The 12313-nt window shown below is 42.5% G+C and overlaps 1 protein-coding gene across 1 annotated transcript in view; it reads left to right on the forward strand.

Annotated features, from left to right (window-relative positions):
- PKD1L3 (polycystin 1 like 3, transient receptor potential channel interacting) overlaps positions 1–12313 on the forward strand; it is a 79589-nt gene that overhangs the window by 57251 nt on the left and 10025 nt on the right.

A 12313-nucleotide genomic window follows, 5' to 3' on the forward strand; every position in this document is an offset into this window, starting at 1 on the left:
GTCTCACTCTGTCACGCAGCCTGGAGTGCAGTGGTGCAACCTAGGCTCACTGCAACCTCCACCTCCCAGGTTGAAGCAATTCTCCTGCCTCAGCCTCTCTAGTAGCTGGGATTATAGGTATGCACCACCGCACCTGGCTTTTTTTTTTTTTTTTTTTTTTTTTTTTTTTTTTTTTTTTTTGAGACGGAATTTTGCTCTCGTCGCCCAGGCTGGAGTGCAGTGGCACGATCTTGGCTCACTGCAACCTCTGCCTCCCGGGTTCCAGTGATTCTCCTGTCTCAGCCACCTTTAGTACAGATGGGGTTTCACCGTGTTGGTCAGGCTGGTGTCAAACTCCTGACCTCAAGTGATCCACCTGCCTCAGCCTCCCAAAGTGCTGGGATTACAGGTGTGAGCCACCGCACCCGCCAGGAACATTTTGTGTTCAATATTTTTCCACCAGTTACCAACACCGTCATTATTTAACTTTACATCTTGTTAAGTAAGCTGCATTCTGGAAATTGTTACATTCATTTATCTCAGGATTGGTGGCTTCCTGATGAGATTTGGATCATCTCCTAGGTTCCTGAAAAAGAATCTAAAATACATTTTTATCTCAGCAAACATTTACAGTCTTTTCTTAAAGGTGTGGTTAGTGTGTGTTTGGGTGAGTTTTTATAGATGACAACTCCTATTTATTGCATGTTGAATCTATTTAGTTCAATTTTTTTTTATTTAAGTTCTAGGTTACATGTGCACAATGTGCAGGTTTGTTACATATGTATACATGTGCCATGTTGGTGTGCTGCACCCATTAACTCGTCATTTACGTTAGGTGTATCTCCTAATGCTATCCCTCCCCCCTCCCCCCACCCCACGACAAGTTCAATTTTTAAAAATTTTACTTTTAGAGTCAGGGTCTCAGTCTCCCACTCAGGCTAGAATGCGGTGACATAATCTCATCTCACTGCAGCCTTGAACTTCTGGGCTCAAGCAGTTCTCCCACCTCAGCGTCCTGAGTAGCTGGGACTACAGGCGTGCGCCACTATGCCCAGTTATTATTATTTTTTTTAGAAACAGGGTCTCACTATGTTGTCCAGTCTGGTGTCCTTAGTTCAGTTTTAGGTGGTGACAGTTCTGGGTTCAGGGCACATTCTTTTTTTTTTTTTTTTTTTTTTCCCGAGACGGAGTTTCGCTCTTTCGCCCAGGTTAGAGCGAAGTGGCACGATCTCGTCTCACTGCAACCTCCACCCCCAGGTTCAAGCAATTCTCCTCCCTCAGCCTCCTGAGTAGCTGGAATTATAGGCGCCCGCCACCACACCCAGCTGATTTTTGTATTTTTAGTAGAGACGGGGTTTTGCCATGTTGGCCAGGCTGGTCTCGAACTCCTGACCTCAGGTGATCCACCTGCCTTGGCCTCCCAAAGTGCTAGAATTACGGGCGTGAGCCACCGTGCCTGGCCCAGGGAACATTCTACTTGCAATCTGTAACTGTAACTTGTCCTGAACAAAGTACTAAATCAAAGTGACTTGGCCAGTCACAGTGGCTTACGCCTGTGATGCTAGCACTTTGGGAGGCTGTAGCAGCAGGTGGATCATTTGAAGGCAGTAGTTCAAGACCAGCCTGAGCAACACGGCAAGATCCCATCTCTACAAAATATAAAAAACTAGCCAGGCATGGTTGTACATGACTATAGTACCAGCTGCTTGGGAGCCTGAGGCAGGAGGATCATTTGAGCCCAGGAGTTCAAGGCTGCAGTGAGCCATGATTTCACCATTACACTCTAGTCTGAGCAGAGCCAAGACCCCATCTCAAAAACAAAAATAGTGACTGGATATCTGGCTGAGGTCTGCACCATCACAGCAGGCATGGTCTCTCTTGCACTGTTTGGCTGCTGAAGTATGTAGTGTCTTGGCTGGGCACAGTGGCTCATGCCTGTAATCCCAGTACTTTGGGAGGCTGAGGTGAGTAGATTGCTTGAGCCCAGGATCAAGACTAGCCTAGACAACATAGACTTCGTATCTATTTCTTAAAAATATAAAAATTTTAAAAATAATTTTGCAAATCAGTAAAACATGAATATGAAGAAAATCCAGCCAGGCACGGTGGCTAATGCCTATAATCACAGCACTTTGGGAGGCCAAGGCAGGAGGATCACTTGAGCCCAGGGGTTCAAGACCAGCCTAGGCAATGTGGTGCAACCCCATCTCTACAAAAAATACACAGATTAGCTGGGCATGGTAACACACACCTGTGGTCCCAGCTACTTGGGAGGCTGTGGTGGGAGAATTGCTTGAGCCTGGGAGGCAGAGGTTGCTGTGAGCCAAGATCGCATCACTGCACTCCAGCCTGGGCGACAGAGTGACCCTGCATCAAAAAAAAAAAAAGAAAATCCAAATGTACATCAAAAGGGTATATTGTGCAACTCTTCCTTGTGCCTAGTCCCCCTTCTCTTCTCTCAAGAGGCAGCTACATTCCCAATTTATTATATATTCTTTCAAAGGTAATGGCCAGGTGCAGTGGCTCCTGCCTGTAGTCCCAGCACTTTGGGAGATGGAGGCAGGCGAATCATGAGGTCAGGAGTTTGAGACCAGCCTGGCCAACATGGTGAAACCCCGTCTCTACTAAAAATACAAAAATTAGCCATCCGTGGTGGCGGGCACCTTTAATCCCAACTACTTGGGAGGCTGAGGCAGGAAACTCACTTGAACCAGAAAGGTGGAGTTTGCAGTGAGCCGAGATCGCACCACACTACGCTCCAGCCAGGGCAACAGAGTGAGACTCCGTCTCAGAAAAAAAAAAAAAAAAAAAAAAAATCATGCATTTTGCTTTTTTCCCTGAACAGTTTATCTGGGGCTTGTTCTATCAGCATATATGAAGCTGCTCCTATTATGTTTTATTCACTTACTGTATAGTATCCCATTGCATGGACGTACCATAATTTATATACTCAGCTCCCTACTGATAGGTATTTAGATCATTTCCAGTCTTGTTAGCAAGACTATCATTAATATCCTTGTATGTACTTAATTCCACAAAGGTGCAAATATATCGAAAGATAAATACCTTGGAGAAGACTTGCTAGGTCAAAGTACATATACATTTTTAATTTAGAAAGATATTGCCAAATTGTCCTGGTGTACCAATAAACACTCCTATTAGCAATATATGACTGGGTGTGGTGGGTCACATCTGTAATCCCAGCACTTTGGGAGGCCAAGGTAGGCAGATCACTTGAGGTCAGGAGTTCGAGACCAGCCTGGTCAACATAGTGAAACTCCATCTCTGCTAAAAAAAAAAAAAAAAAAAAAAAAAAAACTTGGCCTGGTGATGCATGCCTGTAGTTCTAGCTACTCAGGAGGTTGAGGCAGGAGAATTGCTTGAACCTGGGAGGCGGAGGTTGCAGTGAGTCAAGATCGTGCCACTGCACTCCAGCCTGGGAGACAGAGCAAAACTCCATCTCAAAAAACAAAAACAAGAAGCAATATATGAGAGCACCTGCCCACATTCCCAAAAGACAGCCTGGTGAAAATTGGTGTTTTCAAACAATTCAAGTGTCCCTGAAATATATGAAAGACTTTGCAACTGCACCTAGAGAAATGCAAGTTGAAACTAAGATACCCTTTTTCCCTTCTCATAGGGGCAAAACTTGCCTGTATGCTTTTGCCTTTTTTCATTCAATCCTCCCCATATTCTATTTTTAAGACATAAATCTGTGTTGCTTCACTGTTGAAAACCGCCCTGTGGATTCCCATCAAACTTAAAAGTCCCAAGTCCTTTCCAAAGCTTACAAGGGCCTGCCCGGTTTGGCCCCTGGTTGCTTCTGTTACTTCATCTCTTACTCCCCTGACCCTCGTTTACGCGACTTCAGCGACTCAAGCTTCTGTGCTTTCCTTAAATATGTCAAGCATGCTCTCACTCAGGGCCTTGGAACTTGCTGTTCTCCTGGTGGCTGATGTCTGACTGCGTTAGGGCCTCTCCTATGCCATCTTCCCAAAGAAAGCTCTAATGATCCTAAGGGAACAGCATTGCTCCCTCTCCAAATCACTATTGATCCCTTTACTCTGCTTAATTTTTCTTCATAGCCCTTATCATTACCTGAATATTATTTGGTTATTGGCTGTCTGTCTTGCTCCTCAAATATGGGCTCTCTGTGGCCTGGGCTCTCTTACTTCCACTGCTATATTCTGGGTACCTGGTGGGACCTGGTGCCTTTGAGCACTCAATACGTACTGATTAAAAGAATGAATGAATACGCGTCCGCCCATATTCTTTGGCTATTTTTCATCAGGCTGTGTGGTTTTGCTTACCCGTTTTGATTTGTAGGAGTTTTTTATATATTAAGAATGTATATAGTTATAGATCTAGATCTTTATAGAGATACAGACTAAGAACCTATAAAGATTAATTTAGGGAATTAAGATTTTTATTACATTCTCTTCGTCCCTGAGAGCATGGTATACTTTTCTGTTTGTTTTCATCTTCATCTGTAGCTCTCGGTAAGATTCAGAATTGTTCCCCATAGAGTTTTTGCACATCTGTTAGATTTATTTTACCTTTTGTGTTACTATTATAAATAAGATGTTTTAGGACAGGTATGATACCTCATGCCTGTAATCCCAGCACTTTGGGAGGCCAAGGCAGGCATATCACCTGAGGTCAGAAGTTCAAGACTAGCCTGGCCAACATGGTGAAACCTTGTCTCTACTAAAAAATCAAAAAAATTAGCTGGCTGTGGTGATGGGCACCTGTAGTTCCTGCTGCTCAGGAGCCTGAGGCAGGAGAATTGCTTGAACCTGGGAGGCAGAGGTTACAGTGAGCAAAGATTGCACCACTGCACACCAGCCTGGGCAACAGAGTGAGAGTCTGTCTCAAAATAAATAAATGTTTTAATTCTGTATACCATCTAAGTAAACATTATGTGGCCATATGAACACTGTTGATTTCTTTATGTTTATTTAGTATCCAGCCACCTTGCTGAATTCTTTTTATAAATACAATTGACCCTTGAACAATACAGGGCTTGGGGTGCTGGCCCCTGATACAGCTGAAAATTCATGTATAACTTTTGACTCCTCAAAAACTTAACTACTAATAGCCTACTATTGACTAGAAGCCTTACTGATAACATAACAGTTGATTAACACATATTTTATATGTTACATGTATTATATATTGTATTCTTAAAATAAGCTAGATAATATCAAGAAAATCATAAGATAATCTGCTGTTCATTAAGTGGAAGTGGATCATCATAAAGGTCTTCATCCTCATCATCTTCACATTGAGTAGGCTGAGGAAGAAGCAGAGGGGTTACTCTTGGTGTCTCAGGGGTGGCAGAGGTGGAAGAAAATCTACTTATAAGAATCTTGGCTCACTGCAAGCTCTGCCTCCCAGGTTCATGCCATTCTCCTGCCTCAGCCTCCCCAGTAGCTGGGACCACAGGCGCCCGCTGCCATGTCCAGCTAGTATTTTGTATTTTTAGTAGAGACGGGGTTTCACCGTGTTAGCCAGGATGGTCTTGATCTCCTGACCTCGTGATCCACCTGCCTTGGCCTCCCAAAGTGCTGGGATTACAGGCGTGAGCCACTGCACCCGGCCACCAGTCAATTCTCTTAATTCATCTAGATTAGACATATCATTTACAAATTGTGATAATTTCACTTTTTTATTTTTATAGGTCTCATTTTTATTATTACTTAAACTTTTTTTTATATAAAAACCGGGTACCCCTGTGTTGCCCAGGCTGGTCTTGAACTCCTGGCCTCAAGCCATCCTCCTGCCTTGCCTCCTAAAGTGCTGGGATTACAGGTGTGAGGTACCATATCCAGCCTTATTTCTTTTTCTTACCTAATAGCATTATCTAGAACCTCCAAAAATGTTTTCAAACCTAATGGTGAAAGTATGCATTTTTTCTCATTACTAACCTAATGTGGCACTTTTTACATCGTTTCTTTTTTCTGCATTCTGGATGTGCTGGAAAGAAAGATTTTAAAAATATATAAACAAAACTGTTTCTTTTACTTTCTCATTAGGATTTATTGCCGATGGGAACTCTTTTCTTTTGGGCAATGTTCTGCTTCGTCAGATTCGCATTCCTGATACCAGACTCTTCCCAGCTGGAGTGTCTCCCCAGGAGCAAGTGAAGCCATCTCACCAACATCAGGAGGATACAGAGAACTATGGGGTTAATTGGGGCCCCCTTGATACAAACATCACCAAATCAGATAGCATTTGGCATTATCAGAATCAGGAGACCCTGGGTGGCTATCCTATTCAAGGGGAATTTGCCACTTACTCAGGAGGAGGATACGCTGTGAAACTTGGAAGAAACTCCAGTACTGCAACCCGGTGAGTAAGCCTGGGCCCTGAACAAGAGGACCAAAATATTTGCTTTTGGACAGTCACAGGACAAATAGGAATTTCAGACCCATTTGAGTAGTTTTGACAGCTGCTATACTGTCTGTAACTCTTATGGACACTTTTATTTTAGACTTCTAAGGAAATATACCCTTTAGTTTAAAAATTCCTTGCTCAGCTTCAAATTACAGGTATGTTTTGGTTTGGCAATTTGCCAAAATTCATTTTGTAGCTGGAAAAATACCTATCATTTTTAATCTTAGCTGAAGTTAAATTCAAGTAACCATAGCTTGGACAAACTGTAATCTTCACATATAAAGGAAACATTGCCGTTCATGAGCCAAAATACAGGAACCCAAAAGTCCAATGCCAAAATTAAATTTCCTGAGACTTAGAGAGTGGTTTAGTATTCTGAGAGTCTTTGTCATTACATGAGAAAAAGCCTAAATAAAAATAATTATCTCTTCATTTAAATGCAAGGAATTCATTATTCACAAACCACAATGCCAACTAAATAATGACATTTCTACTCCTCCTGCCTCCCAAAACTGAACAGCTGTTAGTAAAGAGTAGCATTTAATACTTGAAATAGAAATAGTTGTCATAGTATATGAAATTCTACTTCAGACCTGAAATGCCAAGTATATTTTCCTGAATATTTAACCTTGTTGTGAATACTATTGTAAAAACTTTCATTTTTATGGTCTACTAAATTTAATGCCAGTGAAAGTTTGGGCATTAGTAATCATAAAATATTTCATAGGAAAAGTAGATTGGGAAATGTAGCATCTTACCTAGTATATGAGAGTGATATTGGAAACATCGGGATATTTTCCTCCTTTGCAGTATTAAAGAAAATGGGCTGACCCTGTCCTCTGTTTACCCAGAGTTCTACAGCATCTTGAACAGAGGCATTGGCTAGACCAACGCACAAAAGGCCTCTTTGTGGAATTTGTGGTCTTCAATGCTAATGTGAACCTCTTCTGTGTTGTGATCCTGATGTTGGAGTCCAGTGATGTGGGTATGAAGGCCTCTTCTCTCGTCTCTCTGTGATGTTGTACTATGGGTTGGATGTTTGTCCCCTCTAAACCTCATGTTGAAATTCAATCCCCAGCATTGGAAGTGGAGCCTGATGGGAGGTGTTTGGGTCCTAGGAGGCAGATCCTTCATGGATAGATTGATGCCCTCCCTTAGGAGTAAGTGAGTTCTCATTCTATTAGTTCCCAAGAAAGCTGGTTGTTTAAAAAGAGCCTGGAATCTCCCCCACCCCTCTCTTGCTTCCTCTTGTTCCATGCGATCTCTGCACAGGCTGTCTTCCCTTCACCTTTGCCATGAGTGGCAGCAGCCTGAGGCCCTCACTAGATGCACATGCCCAATTTTGAATTTCCCAGCCATCAGAATTGTGAGCCAAAGAAACCTTTTTTCTTTATAAATTACCCAAGCCTTGGATACTCCTTTATAGCAACACAAAATGGACTAAGACACCTGGGTAGTTCAAAAGAAGGCCCAGTTTCTTTCTCTGTCTTATACCATTAATTTAAATATATTATTTTAATTAAAGTTATTATATTTAAACATAACTCTAAAAGTCAAATAGTTCAAGGGAAAAACAGGAGTCCTCAGTTCATCCCTACCTCATTCCTACTCCCCAGAGGCTACTTTCCATTTTTTTAAACTAGATCTTTCAGAATTTAAAAATTATTAACATGGGCCAGACACAGTGGCTTATGCCTGCAATCTCAGCACTTTAGGAGGCCAAGGTGGGTGGATCACCTGAGATCAGGAGCTCAAGACCAGCCTGGCCAACATGGCGAAACCCCATCTCTACTAAAAATACAAAAAAATTAGCCGGGAGTAGTGGCAGGTGCCTATAATCCCAGCTACTTGGGAGGCTGAGGCAGGAGAATCACTTGAAGCCGGGAGGCAGAGGTTGCAGTGAGCTGAGATCACGCCATTGCACTCCAGCCTGGGCAACAAGAGATAAACTCTGTCTCAAAAAAAAATACATAAATAAATAATATGGTTATCGTCTATTTCACAAATTTTCAGTTTTAGGTGTTATCTATTTCTGTTAGGATGAAAATTTAGCTTTTTTTTTTTTTTTTTTTTGAGGCAGAGTGTCACTCAGTCTCCCAGGCTGGAGTGCAGTGGCACGATCTCAGCTCACTGCAACCTCTGCCTCTGGGGCTCAAGCCATTCTCCTGCCTCAGCTTCCCTAGTAGCTGGGATTACAGGCGCCCACCACCACACCCAGCTAATTTTTGTATTTTCAGTAGAGATGGGGTTTCACCATGTTGGCCAGGTTGGTCTTGAACTCCTGGCCTCAGGTGATCCAACTGCCTCAGCTTCCCAAAATGCTGGGATTACAGGCGTGAGCCACCTCACCCAGCTGGAGGTAGCTTTCTTACACCCACATGTATCTCAAACACATACACGTCTTTTATCTTTCCTCATTCTCCCAATATAGTAATAAAATTTATTTAGTTTAATATTGAGCATTTCCGTTGTTTTTCAAAGATGAGACATTAGTATATTATAATTAGATTTCCTTTCTTATACATCCTTTTGTTTTCTCTAGAATATTACTTTTTAAAAAATCTGCTTGGTTTTCTATGTATCTGTCATTGATTAATCTCCAAATTCTTCCTAAAAGTAGAAACCTCTCATTCTCTTAGAGTATCATGTAAACTATCATTTTATCTTCTTGGAAACACCTTCCCTGGAGCCCTCCATCTTGGGTACAGTCTGGATTGATTATTCTCTAGGCTGCTGTACAGCTGTCATCCAGGACACTCCTTTCACCATCCCCTGGGATTATCTTTACCTCTCTCCTCTACTGGATCCCCTTTCTTCTGGATTCCATGTCTTCCTTTCTTGGCTTACTTGCTCATTTTGCTAGAGCACATGCTCCAGTAACTTCCTGGAAGAGTACAAGAGAGGTAAATTTGTTGGAGACTTACATCTCCAAAAGTGTTTTTATTCTCCCATCACATTAGATTCTAATTTATCTGTATATAATTTTTTTCTTGCAGGATTTTGGTTCGTTTGTTTGTTTGTTTTGAGATGGAGTCTCGCTGTGTCGCCCAGGCTGGAGTGCAGTGGCACCATCTTGGCTCACTGTACCCTCTGCTTCCTGGGTTCAGGCAATTCTCCCTGCCTGAGCCTCCCAAGTAACTGGGATTACAGGTGCCCGCCACCACGCCTGGCTAATTTTTTTATTTTTACAATTTATGTATTTACATATTTTATGGGGTTTTGCCATGTTGGCCAGGCTGGTCTTGAACTCCTGACCTCAGGTGATCTGCCCACCTTGGCCTCCCAAAGTGCTGGCATTACAGGTATGAGACACTGTGCCCAGCCAGAATTTTGAAAAGTTAGCTCCATTGCTTTCTAGCTTTTCATGTTAGTGTTAAAAAGTATTATGCTGGCATTCTGATTCCCAGTCCCCAACCCCAAAATTTTTGGGTTTTTTTCTTTGCCCTCTGGGTTATGAAAGAATGTCATAGAGGTCAGGCACGGTGGCTCATGCCTGTAATCCCAGCACTTTGAGAGGCCGAAGCAGGCGGATCACAAGGTCTAGGAGTTCGAGACCAGCCTGGCCAATATGGTGACATCCCATCTCTACTAAAAATACAAAAAAATTAGCCTGGCACGGTAGCGGGTGCCTGTAGTCCCAGCTACTCAGGAGGCTGAAGCAGAAGAATCACTTGAACCCAGGAGGTGGAGGTTGCAGTGAGCTGGGATGGTGCCACTGCTCTCCAGCCTGGGTGACAGAGCAAGACTCCATCTCAAAAAAAAAAAAAAAAAAAAGAATGTCATAAAATGTTCTATTATCTGGAAACGTGTCCTTAAGTTCTGAGAAATTTTCGTGCATTTTTTTTTGTTAATTTCTTCTCCATTTTCTCTGTTCACTTTTTCTGATTTTCTAGCATTTTGACATTGTAACTCCTGGAGTTCTGATTTTCTTATATTTTTGCTTCTGTTTTCCATCTTTTTCATCTAATATCTGCAGTATTTAATTTTTATCTTCTAAATTATTTTTTCTTTCTATAATATTTAATTTCCAAAATGTTTTTTTAATAGTCTCTCATTGTTCTTTTATGGATGCAATATCCTCTTAACTCTGAGGATATTATGGTGGGATTTTTTCCTTCTGATCCTTTACTGTCTCTAGTTTTTTGATTTGTTGTTTGTTTTGATCTACAGTTTTCAATGTTAGAGGTTCAAGTGCTTGGCTGTTCTTTTAAAGAAAGGCAGGCTGGGCGTGGTGGCTCAAGCCTATAATCCCAGCACTTTGGGAGACCAAGGCAGGAAGATCACTTGAGCCCAGGAGTTCGAGACCAGCCTGGGCAACGTGGTGAAACCTCGTCTCTACCAAAAATACAAAAATTAGCCTGGCATGGTGGTGTGTACCTGTTGTCTCAGCTACTTGGGAGGCTGAGGTGGCAGAATGGTTTGATCCTGGGAGTCAGAGGTTGTAGTGAGCTGAGATCATACCAGTGCACTCCAGCCTGGGTGAGAGCCAGACCCTGTATCAAAAAAAAAGCAATAAAAAGCACATGAATGCTAATTATAAGCTCTGTGCCTGGCTGGGCACGGTGGCTCACACCTGTAATCCCAGCACTTCGGGAGGCCGAGGCAGGCAGATCACCTGAAGTCAGGAGTTTGAGACTAGCCTGGCTAACATGGCAAAACCCCATATCTACTAAAAATACAAAAATCAGCCAGGCATGGTGGCACATGCCTGTAATCCCAGCTACTCAGGAGGCTGAGACAGGAGAATTGCTTGAACCCAGGAGGTTGCAATGAGCTGAGATCATGCTACTGCACTCCAGCCTGGGGGACAGAGTAAGACTCCGTCCCAAAAACAAACAAACAAACAAAAAGCTCTGTGCCCATGCATAGAGCTTACAACTGGTATCTAAGTCTCTCTTTTTGGGCAGTCAGTTTTTAGAGACCCTCCAAACTCCTACCTTGAGGATATGAGCCTATTATACTTATCAGAGCAAGTTGAGGGAAGGGATCTGGGAAGTGTCTCACCATGCAGCATGTAAACTTTCCCTTAATCCCCTTTTCCAGTAAACCATCGCTCTCAGATGTAGCTGGTGCCCCCAAGTCCAGATTCTCTCATTCAGCATCACTAGGAAACCTTTAGTCGTGGGGTGGTAAAAGGCAAGATGGGTAGCAAATACCTGGCTGTGAATGGTGAGGGAGGAAATTTGGAATCTAGTTGTTTATACATATATTGACTTTCAACTGATGCTATTTTCAGTTCCACCTGAACTTCTACCTTCAGAAGTACCTGATGCCTGCAATTTCTGAGGCTTTCCAAGGTTTCTTGGTTAGAGTTAGCTTGCTTCCGGGTTTCCTGTACAGCTGCCTTAGATTTCAGCTTTCTTGAACTTGCTAAGTCAATGTGATTCCTCTACTTTTCAGCTTCCAGCAGTTTGTTGCTCTCATCTGCCCTCCTTTTCTTCATCTATTGAAGTTTTTACTTTATCCTTTCACTTTCATTATAGTGGCATTTTGTAAGGGATTGGAGTTAAACTGGTCCATTCAGTTCCCCCACCTTTCACGGGACGTCTGTCCTAATCCAACTTCTTCTCTTTCTTCTTTCTCCCAGAATTGGCTCACAAGTATCCTTCCATTTTCCATCACATCTTTCTCCTAATCAGGAATTCTTCTCCTCTCAGACCTGCAGAGTAGACCACTTCTCTTATGCTTGTTTCTAATGAAGCATAAAGGCTTCCTGAGGGTCTTCACGGGGTTTTTAGTTACTAACAAAATATAGACAGGGATTAAAATAAACATGGGAAAAGTTCCAGTCTTGAGAGTTAGCTAGGTGCAATAGAAATTCCTTTTGTTCTTAAATGCCTTTTTTACCTACAAGGGGTACGTACATCTTAGTTCTAATGTCACAGCATCCTTAGTGTGTTGCTTTGCCAGCCAGAAACCTCTGTGGCCGGCAGCACCT

Source organism: Pongo abelii, chromosome 18 (genome assembly GCF_028885655.2).
Source record: "Pongo abelii isolate AG06213 chromosome 18, NHGRI_mPonAbe1-v2.0_pri, whole genome shotgun sequence".
Lineage (NCBI taxonomy): Eukaryota > Metazoa > Chordata > Mammalia > Primates > Hominidae > Pongo > Pongo abelii.